Here is a 27,656-nt window from a genome sequence, read left to right as displayed (position 1 = left end):
AAACAAGAGAGTGGGAAAGGGAGTGCTGGCTGGCTCGGGTGCAGCTGGCTGGGACTGGGGATTAGAGGTTGTACCAATGGCTAATAGGATGAGTAAAGATGAGGGATGCAGGGAGAGTGTCAAACTACCTCTCTTGTTAGTTCGTCTATTTGTTCAATGATTGTTCCCTTATATACATCTGAGAGCATTGGTCTGTAGTCTGTGTTGTATAGGGTATATTTGTAGTTTTTCTAAATTTCATTAACTCATTTTCTTTTAAAAATATATATTATTTTTTTACATATACATTATATTAATACAAATATATAAAATAAACTACTTACAGTAAAAAGAAAACAAAACAATCAGGAATTATATTAATGTTACATTCATAGTGTTTTGGCTATTTGTATTTGTCAGCCTTGAAGAAAACGTCTTTCCTATCTCGGTGAGTCTAAAATTCTGAGTGTAAATAAATATCTATCATATCTCATCTCTGTCAACTTAAAACATCTATCTAGACCTAAAATCATCTTAACCCCTAAACAACTAAGATTAATTGTAAAACTAAACTACCTGGTGTTCAGCCCCATCAGAGACTGGAGAAGGAATAAAATTAATTACCTGAGTAAACAGGAAGTGCAGGTTAGCAGCTTCCAAAGTGAAAAAAAAAATGACAGAGACAGTTTGTTTCCTGAACAGTCACCTGAAACTCTCTTTAACATTGGAGCATCATCTTCAGCCTTCTGGCCCAGTATATCTGACATACATATTTGTGAGGCAGGAATTATTGAGAACTTGCTTATCCAGTCTTGGCAGAGTTTGACTGTCGACTCTGCCTGCATCCAAGTTTGCCCATTTTTAGGCATAATTCTGTCTGTGGCCAAAATGAGGACATTTTGCCACATTTGAAGCCATCTCCATAAGGAGGTTCATTGATTCTCATTATTTTCTTTGAGGTAGGTTGGGTGTTGCCAGGAGTCTTATTGTCAATGAATCTTTAAAATAGTAAAAACATCTTTAAATGACATATTTTGTATGTCTCTGAGGTTTTTGAAGACCGTATCTAATTATTTTACCTTATTTATCTGTAGAATCATATCTATCTGTTAAACCTAGGATGTATATTCTTGTAATATAAATAGACTAGTAATTGACATGACCATGATTTCATCAACTAACAATTAACTTGTATAACTTACTTACCCTAAACAGCCTGCAATAGCACTTTCAAAGTATTGGAGGTAAACCTTGCATTCTACTTGAGTTGTATGGGTACAATACCTCATATTAGAGTAGAAGAATATTATATATTATATATATATTTGTATATTCCTCCTTCTTCCTTTTCAACTCCTATCTCCATACCTAAGAAAGAAAGAGAAAGGAAAAGAGAGATATCCCTGAGTCCAACCTCATTTCCTCTCTGAATAAGACCAACAGTAACTTGTAACTAACTCCAAATGAAAATAAGCACCTATAGCCCAAGAAAGCAACCAAAACCTACCCAAACATACAGTCCTAAAATTGTAAGTGTGTAAGGTGTGTGGGATACAGAGAACAATTAAGGCTTGTTCTCTGCTCTTTGTATGAGCAGAAGAAAGATGTCTGTAAATCTTCATTCATGCCATATTAAAAATGGCATCTAATAATAAGTCACAGAGATTCTGTGACCAACAAGAAGCATTGTCTATGCAAAGATATTCATGTCTCAGCCAGTATCAGAGCTATTCTCATGTAATGGGATTAGCAATATAAGTTACCTCCTTGTTCTGAAGTTTGGATTCTTTACTTCTTGATTCTAGCTCCCTCCCTCATCACCTTCTAATCTCACCCTCCTTCCTTCATCCCTTCTCCCTCCCTCCCTAGTCCTCAGAAAGGGGAGCCCTCCCCCTTAATATCTAGACTTAGTCTATCAAGTCTTATCTGTACAACCTGTATCCTCTTACTCTGTGGTCTGGCAAGACTGCCCTGTCAGAGGTACGTGATCCGTGTTGGTGGGCCAGAGTCCATGTCAGAAGTGGTCCCTACTCCCCATATTGCCTGCCTACTACATCTGAGCAGAATGTGTAGGTCTGCACCATGCATGGTCCTTGGTTGGTGCATCAGTCTCTGCAGCACCCTCCCTTGTGGAATTTTTAAGTGTATATTTTATTTACTGTAACTTATTCACATTACATCCTGATTGTTATCCCCTCCCTCTTATCTTTCAACTCACTCCCACCCTCCCTCTTGTACCTACTCCCTTTCTCTAGACCTCTGGTCGCAGCCTATTAGGTTTCATCAGGATAGCCTGCATCCCATTCCTTTGTGTGCTCTCTAGGCCTCTTGCCAAGGGGCACCCAAGTGCATATCAGAGGTTCAGCAACAGTGCCCCCTCTCCCCGACATGGAGAACTGGCAGTCCATCAGCTACATCTGAACACAAGGTCTGGGTTCTCTGCATGCATTAACCTTGACTGGTGCATCAGTTTGTGAAGGTCTTCTTGTACCGAGACCCACAGGCCTTGATGGCCTTTCTGTGGAGCTCCTGTTCCCCCCTGGACCTTCCATCCCCCCCACTCTTCCTTACAACTCTTAGTGCTCAGCCCAGAGTTCAGCTTTGAGTCCCGGTATCCAGGTTGGTGAAGATCTTTTCCCAATCTGCAAGCTGTCACTTTATTCTGTTGACAGTGTCCTTTGCTTTACAGAAACTTTTCAGTTTTTTACAGGGTGGATCTATTTGCATTTTTACATATAGACATTCCGTTAGACCAGGACCATTTGTTGAAGATGCTGCTTTTTTCCCATTGTACTGTTTTGGCTTCTTTGTCAAAAATCAAATGACCATAGGTGTGTGGATTTATTTCTCTGTCTTCAATTCAATAACATTAATCAATTGGCCTGTTTCTATGACAGCACCATGCTGTTTATATTATCGTTGCTCTATAGCACAGCTTGAGATCTGGGATGGAGATTCCTCCTCCCCAAGCAAGTGAAAGACTTATATGAAAAAAAACCCTTCAAGTCTCTGAAGAAGGAAATTGAAGAAGACATCAGAAAATGGAACGACCTCCCATGTTCATGGATTGGGAGACTCAACATAGTAAAAATGGCCATCCTACCAAAAGCAATCTACAGATTCAATGCAATCCCTATCAAAATATCTACATATCTTTCACAGACCTTGGAAGATAGATAGATAGATAGATAAATAGATAGATAGATAGGGAGAAATGATCATCCTGAGTGAGACAACTCAGACCCAGAAAGACATGCAGGGTATATACTCACTTATAAGTGGATATTAGACTCTGAGAGTCTTCACTCAATGGGGGATGCAGACAGATGTTGGGACTCACTTCTGGACTCCAGGTGAGAGAGGTATAGAATAATGGGGAGATAGAAGCCCCTGAGAGTTCAGGATCCCCCCAAGAAGACCATCAAGGCAGGCAGATCTGGACCCAGGCAGGCCCACACAAACTGCTGTACCAACCAAGGACAATGCATGTCGTAAACCTGACACCCTGTTCAGATCTAGCCAATGGACAGCTCATTCTTTACAGTTGTGTGGTAAGTGGGGACTGTCTCTGACATAAACTCTGGTGCCCCCAATTTTATCACTTCCACTTGGTGGGGAGGCCGGGCAGAACACAGAGGAAGGGGAAGCAGGCTATCTGGGTGAGACCTAATAGGTTGTGATCATATGGTAGGGGAGACCTCTTCTGTCAGAGGTCTAGGGAAGGGGAATAGGGTGAAAGAGGGAGGGGGGAATGTGAAGATACAAGTGAGGGTATATCAATCAGGATGTAATCTGAATCATTTATAATAAAAAAGATAAAATACAGCTTTATGAGGAATGTAAACAATATATTTATTTATTAAAAAACCTTTCAAGATGAAAAGAACACAAATGAAAAAAAAAAAGAGCATGTCCCTGTGACCTACCCTTTTTAACTAGGCTCCACCTCCAAGTGTCCTCCACCTCCCAGTGGTCCATGCAAGGTGAGCCCTTTGCTGGAGTAAGTCACATATGGAGTCTGAGCCATTGTGTGGCCTGATCATCTCTGAACATGCTGTTGGGGACTGAGTCTTCAACATATGAGCTTTGGGGATTTTTCAGAGCCAAAGCATCTCAGATGTAAGAAACTCCATAAGAAAGCAGGAGCCAAATAGAAAGATTGCACAAAGGACAGTAGGAGCTGCTCAGGCTTCGGAGAAGAGCCTGCTGTTCATTTATACCTCCGAGTCTGAGTTCATGTGCCCCACAGCAGTGCGCGAGGTCTCCACTCACTCCATATTGTCACCAGCACTTGTTATTGTCAGCACTTCTTGCTTCGGGCTTAGATGGATGTGGAGCAGGACCTCACTAGGATCTGACTGGCATCTCCCTGATAGCGTGTGTTGATCAGCACTTCCCATGAGTTTGTAGGCTGTGTTTATATTTGCTTCTATTTAGAACTTAACCTAAGTCTCACTTGGGTTCTTTTCATTACTTCATCAGAAGCAATATTTACTCCAGACATGGTTACATATTCCACATATCATTTCCTGATGTCTCTTCCCTTCTGTGTGCAGGTTTTCTTTTTCCTTACAGCATACTTTAAGCACACACTTTAAATTATAGTGGAGTCCAGCTTCTCTTTTTTCTTTGTGGCTTGCACTTGGAGTCATATCACAGACAGCTTTGCCTGACCCACTATCTGAAGAGTTTCTCCTATATTTAACCTAAGAGACAATACTTTTAGCTCTTACATTTAGGTTCATGATACACTCCAAGTTGCTTCTTCACTCAAGTCCTTTATATCATCTTTTAGAAGATACCTGGCCCCAGGTGAAAGTTTGGTTTTCTCTTTCTAGCATTTATTATTTTTTTTCCTCAACTTAGCTTCACGTCTTTGCTTGGATCCTTCCTTTTTCCTCATGCACATTCACCCACTTCCTTTGTGTTGGATTACAGTCTGGACTATTGATAGTTACAACCATTACATTTATTCTGGGCTCCAGATTCATATTTCCTGGATGTCCAGAGTTGACATCAAAGCCAACACAAGGGGCCAAGTTACTATTGCCATGTCTGCATAGCTCCTCTGTCTCTTGAATGTTGACTAACCTCGCCACAAACACAGCCTGCGAGAGTGCATCCTGGAGGTCCCTGAATGCCTCTCTGACTCACTTGCTTCACCACAAGGCCTCTTGACCATGTCTTGGGACTCTGATATCTGCTGCTGGGGTCTCTCACCTTGGTCTTGTGTACATTCTGCTTTCTCAGCTGGCTAATTACTCTTTCTGTTATGCATCTGCTTGAGTGCCTGCTCATGTTGCAGCACTCACCTCAATGCTTGGTCCTTCCTGAAGGATAGAGCATAAATCAGGTTCGAGACAATATTTATTGCCTGTGGTATATGATTAATAATGATTTATTTAATTACTGAATAAACAAATGATTGAATTACCTGTCAGATTTTCCTACTACTTGGTTTATGAGAGAAGTATTATTTTAACCTCATACATTTTCTGGAAAGTCACTGAAATATAACTTCAAGGGAATGACAATTTAATAGATTTTTGTCTAAAAAACTACACAGTTTGGGGGCAGAGGATTTTCTTTCTTTTCACAATAAAGAGTTTGAACTCTTTCTTTTATTAAAATTGTGGTGAAATTTATAGAATTTACAGCAAGACATAAGCTGGCCAAAGAAAGTCCTTATAAATCTACATGAAGATTTACTTAAGCTTCCAGAATCCAACTGTAAGCTGAAATTGTATCTCTGATATTTTCTATGGGTACTTTCATGAAGTCTCTCTTCATGCTGGTCAAGCGTCATATAAAGTGTTTATGTTTGCTTCTGGTTAACATTGCCTATGGCTTCTGAATGAGTCTTTTGTGGCCTGATATGTCTGAAGCTAAGTGGGATATGGGGATCTACGGAAAACATGAGCCATCCTTCTCACATTCATCCATAGGGTGTAAATAGGTCATAAAAATGGCTGAGGCATGGACCCCATTTCTGTAAGGCATGATGAAAAATACAAGATACTAATCAAACATACATGGATAGTGCTCTGAGAATCTGATGATTTCTGCTCCTTTCATTGTGTTTGTATTCAGAGGATTTTATACCAAAGAAGAAACAACTATGATAACCTCATTATTGTTATCACAGGATTTTTGGTGGAGGCAGGCATTTTGAGGGAGGAGACATGTATTTAGCATCCTGTTTCGACTGATTTTTCTGGTACCTTGTATAGATTTTAGTAATTGGTTCAGAGTAACCACTAAGACAAATAATACTAATTCTGCACATACTAATCACTGCCCTTTCTAATTTGTTGATTCATTCATTAAGCAAGCATCTGATAGATGTTGTGGTAGGAGTGAAAAGGGCTTACAGAATTTGTGTATCCAAAAGCAAAGAATCGAATGACAGAGTAACCTGGTGGATCCTAGAGGTGCTGTATAAAAAAGCCTACAGAAATGTGGAGAGGATCTATGATGAAGATTAAGGAAGCCATTATAGAGTGGGTCTCATTCAAGTTAGCTCCTGACAAATGAATGGGAGTTTGCCAGGGAGATTGCTTAGTGTAGGGAGAGAAGCCTATCAGCTGAGGTTTATGAGGAGAGGTTTTCATGAACTATATTAGTGGTAGAGGAAGACTGAAGCTTTGAAATCATTTTAACAATTTTGGAGCAAATCTATAAACACTTCAAGAAGGCTCAAATATATCACCTTTAAGGTCCCCAACAAGAATTTATCATTATTCTTCCTTCTGCTCCCTTAGCGTCATCAGCTTGGTCCTCAAGACTTCTCCGTACAGTCTCTTACTTTGGATCCCATCACGGTTTCATGATTCTGTAAGACACGCATGTTTTACAGTATGAATTTCTGTAGGGCAGGGGTTGGGTAATCAGAATGTGTAACCAAGAGCAGTTGATCATATGGGATGTATAAACACCCATGAGGGTTATTATTGCCATTTTAGATAAGCTATGTTAATTTTTATTTAGTTTTGTTTTTAAGGTGTTTGCTATTCTTCTGTGAAAACACACAACGAGAAGAGTCACACACACACACACATACACACAAAACCTGAGCTCTATCTCTGCTGCTATTTCTAATACAATATACATATTCTATCAATATACATGATAGAGTGGATTGAAGGAGGTATAGAATCTTTTGGAGTACAGTTATTATTCTGGAATACTCTTCTGATACATGAGGGAGAGCCCTGTTAAAGTGAGAAGATATTTATAGTCTGTACCCACACCATCCCTAACCCTCAGGTTTGATGACCCCCGTGATCATTTGTGATAGAATCTTCAGTGTCTGCTATAGAATTTTCCAATAAAATAACCATGGTTTCATTTAAAAATTGTGTCTTGTAGTATGGTATACATTACACAACAGAGTCTAACCTAGCAAAAAGTGGTCCCATAGACAAAGTTGGGAAACGGGTGCTCTCCATATGAGAAGGCTAGAGATATATGGAGCTGGTTTTAGTCCTGTTTCCTTCTTCTGTGTGTTTGTATATGTGAGGCACCCATGTGGGTGTGCATGCTCATATGTGCATGTGCAGAGGTTGCAGTTGATGTCAGCATTCTTCCTGTATTTCTTTCTATTTTAGCTATTGAGAATGGCTCTCTCACAACCTATAACTCACTATCTGACTACATGGGCTGGTCAGGAAGCCCCATGGATCCTCCCGTCTCTACCTCCTCAGTACTGGGGTTACAGTCTCTGTGCCCAGATTTTTTATAAGGGTGCTGGAGAATCCAAATTTACGTTCTCATGCTAGAAGAATAAACCCCATAGCCACTGAGTCAACTCCTGAGCCGAGCTCCCAGTTTCATCTCTAGTTCTGATTATCCACTGTTATGCAACATTCCAGCTCCAAATGTAACTGTTCAAAAGCAGGTATTATTTATTCAATCCTCAACTCTCCAAGGCTTGCGTTGGCTAGACAGGATGGAAGGTGACTTCCAAGGTTATTTGCTAATGGCTCCAACATGGCTTTGACGGGCGGTGAAGAGTTTGGCTGGAGCTGTAGGCCAAGGCCCCTGGTTCCTTCTCACTGGGTACTTGAACTTTCTTACAGAGTGATGGCTGACTTCCAAGGAAGAATGTCTCCTTGGGTCAGGAAGTCAAATAGTCAGGATGTGGAAGCTGCCAACTTGGTTGAAGTCGGGTGTGGAAACTGGCACCGTACCGCTGTTTATTTGCTCAGTTGACCACTTAATCAGAGACCAGAGACCAGACCTGAAGGGGAGGGACCACAACCCCAGCTCTAGGTGGGATGTGTACCAAGTAACTTGGAAGAATATTTTAAAACTGCCACATTTTTCTGTCATGAAAGTGCTCTGTTTTTATTCTGATGTTTCTTTTCATTGTGGGGGAAATAAACTAATAAGGAAAATGTCTTGGTCTCACTTGCTTTAAAAATAGGAAAGTTACTTGGTGTGCCTTAGCAATATTATTCTGTGTTATCTGAGTGGTCATGTCTCCTTGGTGCAGACTGGACTTAACAGGCCACGTTTGCATGTTTATGGACAGAACATTTCCATTGTGACTTGGTGAGTTAATGCCATATGCTTCCATTCAAAGCTTTTGCTAATTCTAGTTTAAGACTGGACTTGAGTATTTGTATATGGGTGTATGCACGGGCACACACATACTCTTATGTGTATCTGTGCTGATCTTTATGAAATATGCCCCCCTTTTCTCATTCTGTGTCCCCTGACTTGGGGGTGTGAAGCCCTCTATTCAGGTTGGAAAGAACTTTGGCACACGGCTCAGGTGTCCATCAAACACCTGACCCCTCTGTCACGTCTCTGGCAAGCAACTGTCTAGACTCCATCAAGATGCCTCCCATGACAGACAATTTAATGATCCAGTGTCAGAGGAGTTAATCTGAAGACCCACTTAGATTTTTAAAATGCCTTTATCTTATTAAGCTAAATTTGAGTTCCTGAACTTCCTTATATGCTTGAAATCTCCAAACTTTCTTACCCAATGAAAAGCCTTCAGATTTGATGATATTTATTATAGCTTTTCCTTGATAGATTAAGTCTTTTTATTTCAAACCCAACAGCTATTTTCTGGCTACAGTCAGTTGAATTTCCTCTTGGCACCCTCACTGAACTTATCCCTGTTTTTGGCATTGTTGAATACTCAGCATGCTTAAGGACTGAATACAGCACCCAGAAGGAAACACTCTTACTCAGAAGTACTTAAGGACTGAGCACAGCACCCAAGACAGGGAACACTCATGATGTTCTTGGCTGGGACTTTTAAATATTGGAACAGATCGCTGGACACCTGTGTGGAGTTCTATCAGCCCCAGCAGGATCTCTCACCCTCACATTCTGTTTCCTGCAAGACTCTTTGAGCTATAGGTTCTAATAATGTCAGAGGAGGTGAAGGTCCTGTCATTTATCGATGGAGGAGACATATTCTTTTCTGTAGGTGCTGGAAGCTGCTAAGCCTTTGGCAGGTGATTTTCTTTATAACTTTTCTATCCAATTGTTCCTCAAGTCCTTTAAAAAGAATCACTTTAAAGATACATAGACACCATAACAACATAAAGGTGACATTTAAAGGTAAACATGTATGCATTTTTGAATAATTTCAACATAGCCACTTGTTTATGTAACTACTAAATTGTCTCATACTAGGATGTTGGATATTGACTCTCCTTTATTTTTGAGACAGTGTCTCAACATAAAGCCTGTACTAACTTCAGTTCTCCTTTCTTTTTTTCTTTCTTTCTCTTTCTTTCTTTTTTTTTTTTTGATAAAGAGGTGTTTATTAGGGCTGGCATTCTCTCCACTTGTAGAGCTCACATGCACTTATGGGACGCACTGAGCTTCGAAACAGTTTGCTCCTTTATTACAGAAAAAAAATGCAACATTTTACTGGACAAAACCAACATTTCTCTGTTGACCAAAGTTAAGAAAAGAATTTTTCTGAACCACCTCCCTTGCTTGTCTAGAGAAATACTGTGACTGCCTTCTTAGTTGTATGCAAAACATGTACATATGAAATATATTCAGAAATCCAGGAACATGAAGATGATATCCCCTGCATTTTGGTGGCCTTGGGAATACATACATGGCTAAGATATATATTTGAAACACATACAAGAATCATGCCAAGGTTGTTTCTTAATAGTCAGTGTTGAGTGGGTAGTTTAAGTTACAAAGTAGTAAAATTAATGGGAAGATGAAGAAAGAGATTGATTAGTTCTGATCTGGCATTACCTGAGGCTGCTTCCCGCTGTCCATTGGTGTTTCTGTGGCTATGGTAACATCCTCCATCACATCACCCAGGTTTTTTTTTGTGGTGTAGGCAGCAAAATAGTACACTACTGGGATGACTTCACTTGTTAAAACAGCTTTTTCCTGCAGTACTTCAGACCATAGAATGCAGAGGTGTGTGTGTGTGTGTGTGTGTGTGTGTTTGCGCGTGCGCACGCATGGCTGTCTGCATATGTGCATTTGTGTGTTCCTCATTTGCAGATATGAAAGTTTCTTTTCAAAAGAATTGCACAAAGAGCTCCTTCCAGCCCTATTAAATAGTACATAAGCAGAAGTTAAGTGCTTCATAGTGGAAAGATGGCAGAGAAATTTGGTTCAGATTACTATGAAACCTTTGTCAGGAAACCCTTTTTTGTTCCTCAGAGATGAGGCCATCTTGGATTTGCTAACCCAAAATACAAGCAAATGCATCTGCTACTGGTTTGTTCTCAGTGCATTTTTTTCTTCCTCAGAATGGTAACTTATTTTATAAATCATACATGAAAAATCAATTATATTTAACATGTAGGGCACAAATACAAGAAGTACCATTCCAAAAAGGAACTGCAAAAGCAAAAAGTAGAACATTTGGGAGTAATTTTCAGGGGTTCCCCTGTGTTTTTTTTTAATACATGGTTTGCTTGTATAGAGCACATTTTAGTTGTAATAGATAGTAGATAGCATAGTTCCGTGGATGGGAAACAGAGAAATGACATTTAGTTAGAGGCACATACAAAAAACCAACTCAAAGCATTGAGCCCTCTAGCTTTTCTTACCAACGTCATTTCTGCCTCCTCTTGTACGTCTCCACAGGAGGAAAACTTTTTGTCTTACTCTGTGGCTAGTTTCCTTTTAAGGGAATGGTGCTCAGAAGTCATTTTTCCCGTTGAACTACATATGGTAATGTGGCATTTACCTTCTTCTGTGTGGGTTGACCTTTCTACAGGTTTACTTTTCACAGAAATTGAAGATCACTCTTATACAACCTTTTATTTTCTTTTGTACAAAGCATATATGAAAAGACAAATTTCCTTCTGTCTTTTGCACCAGCAGGTGTGATTTCTTTTGGCCTAATACAAACCTCTTACAATAGTTCATTAAATGCCACTGTTTGATATTTGGGAAGCAATCACAGAGAATCAGCACTTTCCCTGACAAACTAATTCTCAATCCAGTTAAAACAAAATGAGAAGTTAATTAATGTCATACAGTGCTTCCTCTGTGATCAGCAGCTGGAGATAAATTAGAACCAAGGAGAATAATGCTCAGAAGAAAGGCAATAGAAAAGCCAGCTTGCCAGTTCCTCAAAGTCCGCAACATCATTGACAATGTCCACTTGGCATTAGTTCCTGCACTGTGCATTCTTCTTCCTTTTAGCTCCTCTAGTTGCTGTAGAACTTGTGGATGACAGTGGGCTGTGGACTGAGGCCCTCAAGTGGGGATGCTGTAGACAGTTATCTTCTTGCTCCCAACCAGCTTCCCCTCCACTTTTGTGCAACCTGGGACCCAGCTCCTGAATGGTGCAGGCAGCATTTAGGGTGGGGCTTCCCAATCAATTAACAACCAAAATAATAATCCTTCACACACAACCTCAAAAGCCAACCTGATGTAGTTAATTTTTCATTAAGACTTTGCCCAGGTGACTCTAGATTGTGTTAATGGTTAAAGAGAAGAACACAAATGCTATCCACCTTTTTAAAAATTTATTTATTTATTTATTTATTTATTTATTTATTTATTTATTTATAAATGGAGTCTCTGACAGGCCTGTGACTCACCAAGTAGGTAAAGCTGATTGACCAATGATTGACCCAAGAAACCATCTGTCTTCCCAGCACTGGAATTATAAGTGTACACCACTGTGGATAGATTCTCAATGAAAATAAATGATTTTCATTCATTCATTTTTTATGTGTATAGCTGCTTTGCCTGATGCATGTATCTATCTGTACCACTTGTATACCTGATACCCTTGGAAGTCAGAAGATGGAATCAGATTACCTTTTAATGGAGAAAAGATGGTTATGTGTAGCTGTTGGGAATTGAATGATGATTCTCTGGAAGAGCAGTCAGCTCTTAACTGCTGAGCCATTTTCCCCACGATTTCTGGGGATTGAACTCATGTTCTTATGCTTGCAAGACAAGCAGTTTACTGGTTGAGCTATTTTCCTAGCCCAGAGCTGTGGTTTTAAAGAAAGAAAATTCCAATCTGACTCAGGAGCCAGATGCTGAGGTAAAAGCCTACCAGCTCAGAGAGGCTAAGAAAACACCGAGCTGACCTTCATACTCAGCTCACATCCCAGAGGAAAAGCCCTTCCTACCTAGCTCAGGTCCTAGAAGGAAAAAGCTCCTCTTTTTCTTCAAGCTGTCTTAAATACCCTTCAACTCAATACCCCTCATTTCTGTTCAATCCCTGTCAGCTAGTTTCTTGCTCTGCCTCTTGACCTAGAGTTAAATTTACTTAATTTTGTTTACAGAAAGCTTTTAGAGAAAAGGTGTGTGTTATGGATGAACCACACTTCAGCCACCTGTTTGCAATAAACAGAAAGTTCTTGGATTAAAGGTGTGTGCTAGGGCTGAGCCACACCACAAATATTTGTTTACAATAAACAAAAATCTCCAGGATCAAAGACTGAGCCACACCACAATCAGAAACAGTTTTTACAGTTCACAATGAGATCAAATATCCTGCAACACAGAGCCACAGACTCACAGAGTCTAGACATGCTGCTCTAGACTCTGTTTCTTCAGATGAATTGCTCAGGCTCAGAGGTCTGAGTTCACAGCTCTGTGACTTGAGATTTGAGGCTGCTTTGGAGTGGATGGCTCATCAGCCCTGTCATGGGCCTTGTGCTGATTGCTGGGGAGGTGCTGCAGGGGAAGGCAGAAGGGACTGTGTGGCCCACAGACTGTACGGTGGCAACATTGCCCATGGCTTCTGATTACAAGCATTCTTAGGAATCGGTGACTGTGGTGTAGAGAAACTGTTACACACAGAGGGATTCAAATGTCTGGAAAGAGTTCTCCTTGCAAGCCAATAGAGAAAGCAAGGCCACAGGACCATGTTGTGTATCTCCAGCAGAGCAAAGCAAAGCAAAGCAGTGATATTTTAGCATTTAGTTTTTCAAAGTACTTTTATCCATTGTTTGATAAGTTTATACAATGTATTTTGATCATATTTACCTTCCACCCTTTCCACAACTCTTCTCAGATCTGCCTCTACCTTTTATCCCACAATTTCCCCAACACTGTGTGTGTGTGTGTGTGTGTGTGTGTGTGTGTGTGTATAAACCCTATCAAGTTCAATTTGTGTTGCTCTCATATTCTTGGGTTTAGGGCCATCCATTACCAGGGGAGTACTCCTTTCCGCTCCCACTCCTCAAGAAGTTGACACCCCAAGTGTCAACTAAGGGTCAGAGATTTGTGAATCTATTTAATCTCCATGTAAATATTGATGGTTTTGATTTTGTTCAGGCAATCTCATGCTTGGGCCATGAGTGCCGTTGTCCTGTCATGTACAAAAGACACTCTTTCATACTGGTCCTTCCCAATCCTTGATTCATTCAGTCTTTCTTCTTCCTAGCATTTAGTGTTGAAAAAATAGGTTAAGTGAAATAATGAAAAATGGTGATGAATAAAGTACAGAGAGTGACCATAGATTATCTGAATTTCAGGCAAGGCTTTACAGAACATGAGGGTCTCTGTGTAAGTTTAGATGCAGTGGCCACACAAGAAGCTTATAGTGAAACTTGGCAACGTCACAAAAGATAAATGTTCTCTTAGTAACAGTAGGAGACTGGAAACATGATATCGTGTGTGTGTGTGTGTGTGTGTGTGTGTGTGTGTGTGTGTGTGTGTCTTGCTTGGTAGCAAACAGAGAGCTGGGGAAAAATCTGCCATGTTCTATGTGTCTTGGAACACTTCTGTTGCGCAGGGCTCCTAAAGGGGAGCACTTTCCTAAAGAATATTCTTTGTTACAGGGGAGGAATCAATTTCATTTTGAGGCTATATAGACCCCAGAATTCCTCACTGTGTTATCTTGAAGTAAGACAGAACTGATTATATAATTAGAACAGCCTGGGATTGGCACAAAAACAAATAGTTTAATCAACTGAATGTGACTTAAGACAAGACATAAATCTATATACCTATGGACACTGATTTTTAATACAGAAGGCAGAAATACACACCAGAAAAAAGATAGCATCTTCAACACGTGGCGCTGGCCAAACTGGATGGCTCCATGTAGAAGAATCCAAGTAGATCTATGTTTGTCACAGTACGTGAAATGCAACTCCAAAGGGATCAAAGACGTCAGCATAAGGTCAGATGTATTAAGCCTGATAAAAAGAGAAAGTGAGGAAATAGCCTTGAATTCATTGGCATAGGAGAAGACTTTCTGCACAGAACACCAATAGCACAGGCACCAGTATCAACAGCTAAGTGGAATCTCATGACTCTGAGAAGCTTCCGCATGGTAGAAGTAACCTACAGAATAAAGAAGACTTTTTAGTTGTTTTTTTTTTCTTTACCAACTCCACATCCAATTGAGGGCTAATACACAAAATGTATAAAGAACTCAAAAATTAGATATCAATAAAACAATCTACATACTTTACTGAACACGGAGAAGTTGAGCTGGTATCAAAGTAGAGCCTTTACTCTTACGTGCTAGAGTCTTTGGTACAGGAATGTACTCTGCGTACTACACACTACCAATGGAGAAACGTAAACACCAACCCAGTGACAAATTCTTTGTCTGACAACGGTGCCCTTCCTTCAAGATATAGTAGAGTAATGGTGCCCATAGTTTGTAGGTGCAACCAACCAACCAATATCTGGTTTATTTAAGGTCCACTGCACCAGCTGAAACCCATGCCTGATGTTGAATGAGTGACCAACAACCTGAGACCAGATAACCCAGGTGCCTAAAGCATAACCAAATTCTTCTGTTTTTAAAAATTAAAGGCAGCAAAACATTGACTCCTAATGACATTCGACTATACTCATAGATATGTAAGTATCTTGCTTTGCCACCATCAGAGATGCTTCCTCCTGCAGCAAATGGGAACAAATACAGAGACCCACAGCCAGATGTTCTCCAGAGAGTGTAAGACCTTGAAACAGTCAGACTTAAAAGGGATGTCTTCATCAAGCCCCTCCGCTCGGGATGCAGGGAGCCCCGTGCAAGAGGAGGTAGAAAGAGTGTAAGATGGGGATGTAAGACACCAAGAAACAAGACCCTCTAAATCAACATGGTCACAGCACATATGAACTCACAGAGACAGAGGCAGCACGCACAGGGCTTGCAAAGGTCTGCACCGGGTTCTTTGCCTATATGCTATATCTTCCAGTTTAGTTGTTTTTTTTTTTTTTTATAGGATGCCTGAGTAAGTGAATGAGTGGATCTGTTTCTTATGGTTTCTCTTGGGCTCGTTTTCTTCTGTTTGTTTTGTTCAATTCAAATGTGTTAGTTTTGCATTATCTTTTTTATGATTTTTTTATTAATTTATTTGTATTACATCTTGATTGTTAGCCCTTTCCCTGTTTCCTCCTATTCTTCCCTCCCTCCCACTTCCCCCCTTCTCCCCTCCCCTATGTCTGTGATTGAGGGAGACCTCCTCCCCCTATATATGCTCTTAAGATATCGAGTCTCCTCTTGGTAACTTGCTATCCCTCCTCTGAGTGCTGTCAGGCCTCCACATCCAGGGGGAAATGGTCAGAAAAGGGGCACCAGAGTTCGTGTGAGAGTCAGATCTCACTCTCCACTCAACGGTGGAGAATATCATGTTCGTCGGCTAGGTCTTGGTAGGGGTTCGAAATTTACTGCCTATATTCTCCTTGGCTGGTGCCTTAGTTTGAGGGACCCCAGGACCCAGATATGCCTGTCATAAAGTTCTTCTTGTAGGCTTCCAGGACCCTGTGGGTCATACTATTTCCCCATTCTTCCATGCTACTCTCGCCACTTTGGAAAGCTATTCTGGCACTTTCTCAGAAAAATGGGAATAGAGCCTCCTCAAGACCCAGCTATCCCACTCCTGGGAATATACCCAGAAAATGCCCTACCACACAACAGGGACATATGCTCAACCATGTTCATAGCTGCTTTATATATAATAGCCAGAACATGGAAACAGCCTAAGTGTCCCTCAGTAGAAGAATGGACTAAGAAACTGTGGTACATTTACACTATGGAATACTACTCAGCTATTAAAAACAAGGAATTCCCAAAATTTGTGGACAAATGGATTGATCTAGAAATTATCATAATGAGTGAGTTCACGCAGAAGCAAAAAGAGACAAACGGTATATACTCACTTATATCAAAACACTAGTCCAAGGGATACGTATCATGAAAAACTTTACTTACCAGGAAAGTGGGTCAGAGGAGAGGACATCCTATTGAGTTTTGCATTATCTTATTTTCTTATATTTTATCTTATTATTATCCCTTAGAGGCCAGTTTGTTTTCTGAATAGAAACAGAAAGGGAGTAAATCAGGCTGGAAGGGGAAATGTGGGAGAAGCTTAGAGGAATACAGGTGGGGAAGGTGGGGAAACTAATAGGTTATATTAATTGAAAAAACTACTTTCTATATAACAGAAAAATGGTGATAGTGAAAAGCTACACAATAAGGTTTTTTTCTTCCTTTCAATTCTTCTTTTAACAAATAAATTAAATAAAAAACCTCTAATATTCTTAAAGTAATTCATTGGGGAGTACACTGTGTGTTTTAGTGCCTCAGAACATAACTCAAACTGGTTTTCTGTTAGCTTTTCTGTTTTGAGTTAGGCTCTTACCTTTGGGCCTAGGCTGGCCTGGAAGTCATGGTGTCATTCATGATGACCTCAGACTTGCAGTAATTCTCCTGTCTCAGCCTCCTGAGTTGCCAGGATTACACCCACGAGCCATCACTCCTGGCTGTAGGAGCCTTAGATTTGGACTAGGCACCTGCACAAAGCCCAAGAGACCAAGCCAAGGCATAGTGTAAAGGCAAGAGCAACTCTGATTGGCTACTGAAGGCCTGGTAGCCAATGCATTAATTGAATTGTGAGCAATTAACTAGCTGTGCTACAGCCAGTTGCCACTTGATTGACTAAATTATAGCCAACTGAATTGTTTTCTAGATCACAATTAATTTTCTGAAAATGCTGTTTGATTGTGTCGTTGGCCCAAATTCTCAGAACTTCCCTGGTTCTGGGAGCCAGCTGATTTTTGAGTGGTGGTCTGTAATTCTTTGCCCAAATAAATCCTACTGAATTAAAAACAAAGGAAGCCTGTTCATGGAAATTTCTGACATCCAGCTTTCAATTATGCCATCACTCTTAATTATCACTCGTCTATTGCCAGGGCCTTCACAGCTGGTGTTCTCAGTGGTGACAGCAGCTCCAAAGACATCCCCAAATGTCCTGATCTTAATGAGGAGTGATTTCTTTGTGTACATCCCACTGTTAGGAGTTGCCATTGCGTCTTGACTCCATGAGGATTGTTGTGTCATGTGAAAAAAAAAGGTGGTCAATGTCTATTAAATGAAGAAGCCTGTTAAACTCAACATTCTTTATCCATTTTTGGTAATAGAACTTACTGGAAATGCAGCAAGCTGGACCCAGCAAGGAGCTGAGTTTCTGAGAAGTAGATTTCTCCGAGGTCGTGTGTAAATTCTGTCTGATACAGATCTACATTACAGCCTCTGCGCTATAACATAGGGCCTCTGTTTTGGGAGAACGGGGTGTATTTATTCGTTCTCATGAGAAGTTCCGTTCGTCAGGGCAGCATCTTCTTTAAGGCAATGGCCATCTGCCATTGCGTAAAAACCTCCAGCCAAAATGTCAGCGAAGCAAACTATGTGTAGTCCTGGCTACTCAGCCTGGTCTCAGGGACGCAGTTAATACTCCTCACTTCCTTCCTCCCGTCCTCAGCTCAATTTTCCCTTAGCTCAGTCCAAAATTTTAGCTGCCCTGGCTCGTTGCTTGGTGGGGTGACCTAGATTCTCATCTACAAGTCATCTCAACCCCTAGTTAACTTCGTCTTTCTCGATTTATGGCTAACGCAGTGGTCCCTTGGCAACTGACACTGGAAAGATATATTAGGGTGCGCAGCAGGTATGGGACAGAGCTGTAGGTTATACATTGATTAATCAAGGCAGAGGGGAGAAAAAAAAACTCGGTTACATAACTATGTGGCACGAAGAAAGCAATTTAAGCGTTTATCTGCGTTGTTCTTACATAGGCCTTGGGTTTAGATTCTTTCTCTGTAATAGTTTCAGAATAATGTCCATTCCAAAGCTCAGATAGGATGAGAGAGAGGTATCCTGGCACATGCCAAGGCAGCAAACTGGAAAAAAAAAAGAGCAGAGACTTCAAAACATTAAAATTAAATAATTGGTTGTTGAATCATGATTGCAAGAAAACCAGGATCGATGACGAATCTGGAGAACAGAGGTGTCAGGAAACAGTAAAGATCTGAGAATTAGGGAGCTCTGCAAAGGGGAAGTGAGGAGCAGCGAAGGGAGAGCAGCAAAGTGCAGCATGGCTTGTAGAGTCAACCAAGCACAGTGAAGGGTTGGCCCCTCCCCGTTCGGATGAATCCTTTAGTTCCAACACCCCGTAATGTTTCACCCTACTTTTTACATCAGCAGTCTCTTACAGCACCCTTTAATGAAAGGAGGTTTTGTTTTGTTTTTTGTTGTTTTAGACAGGGTTTCTTTGTGTAGCCTTGACTGCCCTCGACTCGCTTTGTAGACCAGGCTGGCCTCGAACTCTCAGGGACCTGCCTGCCTCTGCCTCCCGAATGCTTGGATTACAGGAGTGCACCCAGCACCTGGCTTAGAAGAGTTCTCTTTTCTTTCTTTCTTTTTTTTTTCCAAAATTGGGATTTTAAAAGAATTTCTGTGAATAAATCAGAGTATACAATGTATATATCAGAAGCTTCAAATGAACAGTTTGAAAAGCAAGCTGAGAATGGGAGGATACAAGGGATGGGATAACCATTGAGATGTAACAAGAATAAAGTAATAATAAAATAATAAAATAAAATAAAATAAAATAAAGAAAGAAAAAAGAGGCATGACTGAATCATGAGAAATATTTGAACATTTATAAAATATCTTTGGTGTTTATTAAAATGTTTACATTTAAGAGAAAAAAAAAAGAAAAGCAAGCTGAAGTTGGTCACATTCTTGCTCACTCATTCCAGAGTCAAGGATATTTATTTGTACACACACACACACACACACACACACACACACACACACATCCAGAAACATCAACAATCATAAAACTTTACTTACCAGAGTACAAAATGTATGTTTGCTTAAATCATGCACAAATTAAAGTGTTATAACAATGTCCCAAAAGATGGGCAAGAAACAATGTTCATTATTTTAAAAATCCAAAACAATCAGTTGGTGTCTTGAAACATTTTACATGAAAAGTTTTGCCCTAAACGAGGTGGTAAAAAGTGACATTCTGCTGGGAGTGACAGAGCTTGCCTGTGACCCTGGCATCTGGGGGGCTGAGGTAGGAGAAATGTGTGAGTGTGACAGTGGATGCAAGTGACACCAACATGCTGCAGACTGAGTCAGGAGGACAGTGAGCTCAAGGTCATTTTCTTAGCAAGGCCTTGTCTGACAAAAGCAAACAGAACAAAACATAAGAAAAGCAACATCTTTCAGAGACAGGCCAGTTTGTGCGTATCAAGGACAGCGTAGTGACGGTTCAGTGTGATAGTGATGATTCAGTGTGATTCCATTTCTTCCCAACACTAAAACGTCAAAAAGTAAACGTGACATATATAAAACATCACAGATTAATTAACTGGAATAATGAGACACACACACAAACACAAACTGAAAATAAACTCCACACATCACACTGTCGTTTTCACAACAAATTAAAACATTAAGCTCTGTAATCCAAGCCTGTAACTCCCTTGTTAATTGAAAATCAACTTTACTTCTGTTTGTATTGGAATTTCTGGGTGACAAGCCAGTGTGACTCTCCAGGTCCTCCAGTGCAGAGCAGCTAGCCTGGGGGCCGAGGGGGAGAGCCTGGGCTGCCTTTACAGATATCCAAACACTCATGCGCTCTATACCACATGCTGCTCACTGCCTTAGCTGTTCATTTTCATTTTAGTATTAATTATTACTTTTGAATACGTTCATATGTGTAGTATATATGTATGTGGGTGCTCATGCATGCACAGGTGAGTGTACATGTGTGTAGAGGTCAGAGGGCAACACTGTCTATCTTAACAGATCTCCACCTTATCTACGTAGGCAGGATTTCCCACGTGAGCCCAGAAGCCACTGTTTCTGCTTGTCTTGCTGTTCTCTGTTATCACCTCCCAAATGCTGGGGTTGTGGGCAAGATCCCATGCCTGGCATTCATGTCGGTGCTGGGGATCCAAAATCTAGTCCTTATGTTGTGTGACAAGTGCTTCACACACACTGAGCCATGACTTCAGCTCTTATATTTATTTTTTAAATTGAGTTTTTGCCATACAATATATTTTGATCACCTCTCCCTAGTCCTTAAAAACGTCATGTTTTTGTCTCACCCCCAGGAAAAACAAAAACAAAAACAAAAACAAAAATGAGATTCAAAACAATAAATCATCTAAAAAGTAGTGAGATAAAAACAAAGCAAAAGAAAACAAAAAACCCTCCAAAACACAAAGTGCTCAAAAGCCACGGAGTCTGTTTTGTGTTGGACAAGTACTCCTGGACCTGGGGCCTGGGCTGGAGTGCTATTGATAGCACCAGTGACACTTCATTGAAGAAAACTCATTTTCCCTTTTCCAGCAGGTATCAACTGCAGACATTTTCTTGGTTAGGCATGGGACTTTGTGTCCACTTCAAGTTCTCAGTGCTTGGATTTTGCCTGGCTTGTGCAGGCCTTGTGTGCTGTCACAGTCTCTTTGAGTTCACATGTGCATCAGCCCTTGGGCCCGGATGACACTGTTTTCTTAGAGTATCTATCACTTCTGCCTCTTAAACTCTTCATGCTTTCTCTTCCATGTGGATCCCTGAGCCTTGAGGGGAGAGTTTGAGGAAGACACCTCATTTAAAGATGGATGCTCCAAGGTCTCTTACAGTGCACATTATCCAGTTGTGGGTCCCTGCATGTTCCCATCTACAGTAAGAAGTAGATTCTGTGATGAGGGATGAAGGATGCTCTCTATGGAAAAAGGATCATTACCACTGAGCAATGCTCTGATCTATGGGTACAACAATGTGTATTTTTAAATTTAGGTACCATGTAGTACCTCTGTGATTTCTGATTTTCCCAGAATCATACAACTTTAACTCACCAGATGATTCAACTTCTTAAGACCACAAGCTTCTAAGGGGGCTAAGAAGATAAACACAGGAGGCAAAAAATTTGATGAATTTTTATACAGGCCAAATTTAACTGCATTTGTAAAAAGAATGTTAAAATCAAACAGGTGGGGGCCAGTGTGACATCTCAGTGGGTAATGCCACTTATCCCCACGTTTGACAACTTGAATTAGATTCCAGGGATGCACATGGTAGAATGCTACACACACACACACACACACACACACACACACACACACACACACACACACACACACATACACCATGACATGAACACCCTCTCATCAAATACGTAAATACAAAACCAAGTAGTTGACAATGTTTAAGTTCCTCACTAAGAATGCTTGTGCAATAGAGCACCTCTTTTGTCATGTTTAAATTTTTTTCTCAAATAAATGAGAGCAAATTAAGGCAACACTTTGTGTTCTGTAGAACAAAGCGACACAGAAGTGGATTGCTGTAGAGGTCCTCCCAGTTTCCTGCAGCCCCATGACCCAGTCTTTCAAGTTTTGTGGAGGTGCCCAGCATCGGGTGAACTCCCATTTTCCTTGCTCCCTGCAAAATTCAGATGCAGATACAACTATCAACCAGTGATATTCCCTGGTATCGTGGTGGTGATGCTGTCAGAATGACCCCCACAACACTCTGGGGTATAGATGATGAAGAATGTTGCCCATCATCTTCAAGTAAAGGAAGCCAGTCTGAAGATGAAGCTTAAACTGCAAAAAAAAAAAAAAAAAAAAAAAAAAAAAGGGTAGAAGAGAGAAAACTCTACTAGAGCCTTTGTCATGTGCCCAAAGGTGAACAAATGTCTAGAATTTGTAGTGATATAAGCAATGTATTTCCCTCCTTGATGAGGCAGCTCAGGTTCGGCTGACTTTGTCTTGCAACTGAAAGGGTCCTGTATCCATAGAGAGCATCTTTCATCCCTCATCACAGAGGCTGTTACTTTTTCCTGATAGGGTTGGGGAAGACACAGAGGTACATGGTACCATGGAGGATTTGGGGATATAGGCAGTGAGCTGTGTCTATGTGACAGAAGACACAGACACAAAGGTAACACGCAGAAGCTTGGGGGATGGCATGTCCAATTGCAGGATGCAGGAAGTGAGACAGGATTTAAGAGCCCTGGGAGGCAGTGTGTCAGCAATCAACCATAGACATTTGGCTTTACTTTCCTCTATGACATCTGTGTTAGTTGACATTGTATCTTATACTTTTGCTTTAGTTTCCTTATACTCTATAAGCCTTGTGGTGAAGAGATGTTTCCCAATTCATTGTACTAGCACCTACAATTAGGTCCATAACAGGGCCGTGCAAATGTTGTTACATGTCAATGAAAGAAGTATTACCCAAACATACTTCAAAGGTCACTTCAGGTCAGGCAGCAACAAGGTAGGGTTGAAAAGCTCACCTCAGGTCAGGCAGCAACAAGGTAGGGTTGAAAAGCTCACCTCAGGTCAGGCAGCAACAAGGTAGGGTTGAAAAGCTCACCTCAGGTCAGGCAGTAACAAGGTAGGGTTGAAAGAACTGATCCAGCTTCTGACCTCATCAGCAAATGCCAGTTGGCTTACTTATGGTAAAAAAAGATTATATTTTTTTCTTGTCAGAAAGCAACTTAGGGAAGAAAGTTTATTTTAGCTCATGACTCCATCACTGTGGCAGAAGTCAAGACAAGAATCTGAAGCAACTGGCCACATTTATGGTCAAGAGCTAAGAGACAACCGATGCTTAGTGCTCACTTAGCTTTCTCCAGGGCCCAAAGCCAGGGAGCAGGGCCAACCAATTTTAGCATGCGTCATGTCATCTTACCTCATGCGATCAAGACAATTTCTGTCAGATATGTACTCAGGCCAACCCGATCTAGGTAATTCCTTATAGAGATTCTCTTTTTAGATGATTTTTAATTATATTCAACAAAACTGAGTATCACAGAGTCTGTCCATGATCATGGGATGTCATTGTATCCAATACTTGACTATCAGTGAGTGTCCCATCACTGCTGCTCAATGTGACAGGGTGATTATAGCCAAGGATGGGTAGTGAGGAAACCTAGCATCCTTGTTGGAACAGGAGTGACAGGGAGAATCACATGGCTTCAGATGGATGGGTAAGATGGCTTGAATAAGAGTGACTCCCATAGGGACATACATTTGAATGCTTGATTCCCAGTTGGTGTACTGTTTTGGAGAGGATTAGAAGGTATGGCATTACTGGCTAGTGTGTCACTCGGGGTGGGCCGTGAGGCTTTCAAATTCCCACACTATTGTAGGTTATCATCTTCTTTGCCTGCTCCCTGTAAAGGATCAGGATGTGAGCTCTCATCTGTTACTCCTGCACCATGCTCATCTGCCTGCCACCAAGATGGTCATGAGCTAACCCTCTGAAACTGTAAGCAAGTCCCTCAATTAAATGCTTCCTTTTATAAGTTGCCTTGGTTATAGTATCTCTTTACTGCAATTGAACAGTAACTAGGACAATAGGGAAGCAGTTGGTTAAACTGATAGGAGAGTTAAGAGTTTTGAGTGAAGTTACATTAATCCAGTGTGGTGCTGGCTGCAGGATTGGTTTTAAAGTTCATGACTGTTTCATTTTACTGGGAGAAAAAAAAATGAAAGTTTCAAAAAACAAATTATAATGGGCCAAAGGAAAGATATCCATGAATACTGTGGGAGAGGGAGTGGGGAAGTGTGGAAATGTTTGAAGGACAAAGAGCAGTGAAACACCAGTCCCAAACCTCAATACTATTAATTGCAATCACCAGTTCATATAATGATGATTAGCTGCTCTTGGTTCACACAAGACGAGCCAAGGAAAGGGGATGACCCATCGGATCCTACCCATTATCTCTGAGCTATTGGCTATGGATAGATTCTGGGAGAGGGAGTCATGGTCTTTCAGTTGTGACATGACTGCATTGGATGGCTCCAAACTCACAGTGACACAGATGACTACAAGTGATTTTTTTTGGGGGGGGTCACAAAACAAAACAAATAGCTATAAACTTGAGAGAGAGATTTGTGGAGAAGGTAGACAGGACAGGCTGGTAGGGAGGTGGGAGCTGAGTAGTCAAATTCAAAGTGGATATACCTGAATAATGAAAATAAGGCAAAGATGCCCAGCAGTGTTGTTGGATGTCTGCAAGCCAGTGGCTGGTGCCGAGCATGAGGAAACCTGATATTGGGACTTAATTGAAGGGTAAAGAACAAGGAAGTTCATTGCTACCTGCCTTACAAAGAAGCTAAATGGAAGGCGCTGGAAAGCATTTACAGCACTGGCTGTCAGTTCTCAGTCTCGTGGGCTGGAGGAGGCTCAAACAATGGCTGCTCTGTTGTAGCTGCCTGCTTTCAGTCTGTCTACTAGCAGAGGCTCTGGTTTCTTCACACCTACTTTTCACAGACCTGATGGCCCCAGGCTCCATTAACAGAGTAACAGCTTTCTAATAATAATCTGGTGTTTGTCTCCTGTTCTCTGTTTTCCTTTGTGTCATCCTTTATTTTTCTTAGCTTCCCCCCCTTTAGAAGGCCTGCCTTTTCTTTTAATTCACAGCAATTTATTTCTACTTTATAGAAGCTGTCAGTTAACTATAAAATCTGTCCCTTGCATTAGGTGTCTTTGGTGACAAAGTCTGCCTGTTTCCCTGGGGCCCTTCCCCAGGGTGGTCACGAGGACTCTCCTACAGTAGGCTGGCTTGAGGGTTTAGCTCATTCTTGAAGAATGAAATAAAAACCATCCCTTGCAACTTGGAAAAGCAGGAGCTCCTCTGCTTGCTTCTTGGTCTGTCCCTGGAAGAATTTGCAATCAATTACATAAACTTCATTAAAATATATTTTATTTTCTACTAGCTCTATGATGTAGGTTAAATAACATCAAGTCTGTATCTATCATCTATCTATCTATCTATCTATCTATCTATCTATCTATCTATCATCTGTCAACTATCCAATTATCATTAATGTATTATCTATATCTTTATACATCTTTTATTATCTATATAGCTATTATCTGTTTATCATTATCATGTATTTATTATCTGTTATCAATTAACCAATAAATTAACCTATCAGCTAGCTATTATGGATCTCTTTATTATCTATCTTTTATTATCTATGCATCTATTATGTATCATCTATCTGTCTATCTACTCTACCATCACTTATTAGCTATCTATTATCAATCAATCATCTATATATTATCTACCTCTATCTATCTATCTATCTATCTATCTATCTATCTATCTATCTATCTATGTATCTATCTATCTACCTATCATCTATGTATCTATAGACAGGGTCTCTAATAACCCAGACTGGCCTTAAACTCTCAATGTAGCTGAGGATTACCTGGGACTTCTTATCACCCTTTTCTGCTCCTCAGTTCTGGTATTTATGTGGTACTTGGGGATTGAACCTAGAAGTTCACACATTAGGTAAACACTCTATCAACTGAGCTACATCCCTAAGCACCATAAACTCTATGAATCCTGCTTTTCTCAACTGTAGAGTGAAACTAGTAATACATACTTAGATTTTTTTTTTTGTGAAGGACAAAGGTGGTTAGTATAGTATTGGACACATCAGGACTTGACAGCGATACCTATTGACAGCCTACCTTGGACTGGTTTCAATTTCACCTCTCCCATTGGTGTACAACTTAATCCACGGAGCAATTAACTTCTGAAATATGAGGCAAGATGAAAGTACTCAAGATGAGTGCTGATGGGGCTTCTGGATCTGGAAATTTTTAATTTTAATTTTAATTTTTTTTGCTAGAGATGATGTACTAATTACCTTTCAATTAGTATAACAACATACCTAAGACAGCAGGTGTGCTCATAAAATAGCGATTTTGGCTCTTTTTCATGACTCAATGAGTTTCTTTGCATTGGGCCTGTGGCAAAGGCAGAATGTGTTGAGTGTGTGTGGCAGAGCAAAACAGCTGCCTCCATTTTAAGCTACTGAGCAACAAAGAACAATGAAGGGACTGCAGCCCTATAATCACCTTCTAGAGCATGCTTCCGAAGGCCCAAGGACCTTCCTACAAAATCCCCACCTCTTAATTTCCCACCACTTTCCAGTAGTGCAGCTCTGAAGACCAAGTCTCTCTCGCATGGCCCATTGTATTCTACAGAGAGTTGAGCAGAGAGTATCTAGATGAATTCAAGGGTCGTTGTTTGAATTGCTCCTGTGTGTAGGGTCACTCATCTCCACTCAGAGCATGGCTTATTCCTTCTTGTATTCCTTCATTTCCTCAGTACAACATTTTGACCTCTTAGTGTTAGGACTGGGCTCTCTGTGACAAATCCTCAGGAGGTTCTTTCTTCAGGAAACATGAAACTCCTCTGGGTAAGGAGCTTACACATCTATGTTGTGAGTGACTTTCTTCACAGATGTACCTGCAACATGGTGACTTCTTGGCACTGAAAATGCTAATACATTTAAAAAATATTTATGCTCTTTGAATCTTATATATAAAATCATTTCTGATGCTGGTTTCTTTTCAAACTTAACTTTTGGTTTATTTTTAAGATTATAATTTAATTACAACATTTCTCCCTTCCCTCCAAACCTTCCCATATTCTTCTCCCTGCTCTCCTTCAAACTCATGGCCTCTTTTCCATTAATTGTTGTTGAATGAATATGGTACATGCATATACACTGTATATTGCTAAATATAACCTCTGGAGTTCATATACTATTACCTGTATGTATATATGCTTTCAGGGCTATTTGGCCTTGGACAACCAATTGATGTGCTTTTTTTGTAGGGACAACCTCTCCTGCTGCCGGCTTTACTCACTTTATGCTCATACCCACAGACAAGTGCAGTCTTCACCTTCAAAAAGGAAATAAGGAGACATTACAGAAATCTACAACCAATCCAAGTGCAGAGTTGTGGGGCCCATTCCTAATGGGTACAGCTACACAGCACTCCAGCACCTAAGCTTTAGGGAATACTGTACAAGAAGGGGTGAGAAGAGCCGGAAGATAAGAGAGTTTGCTGTGATCTTGTGTCTCCTAGTAACCGCAGAAGCTACATACACCCATAAAGACTCACCAACATG

The sequence above is a fragment of the Acomys minous genome (genome assembly GCF_964271855.1).
Source record: "Acomys minous genome assembly, chromosome: 19".
Taxonomy (NCBI): Eukaryota; Metazoa; Chordata; class Mammalia; order Rodentia; family Muridae; genus Acomys; species Acomys minous.
This window is presented reverse-complemented; position numbering follows the sequence as displayed.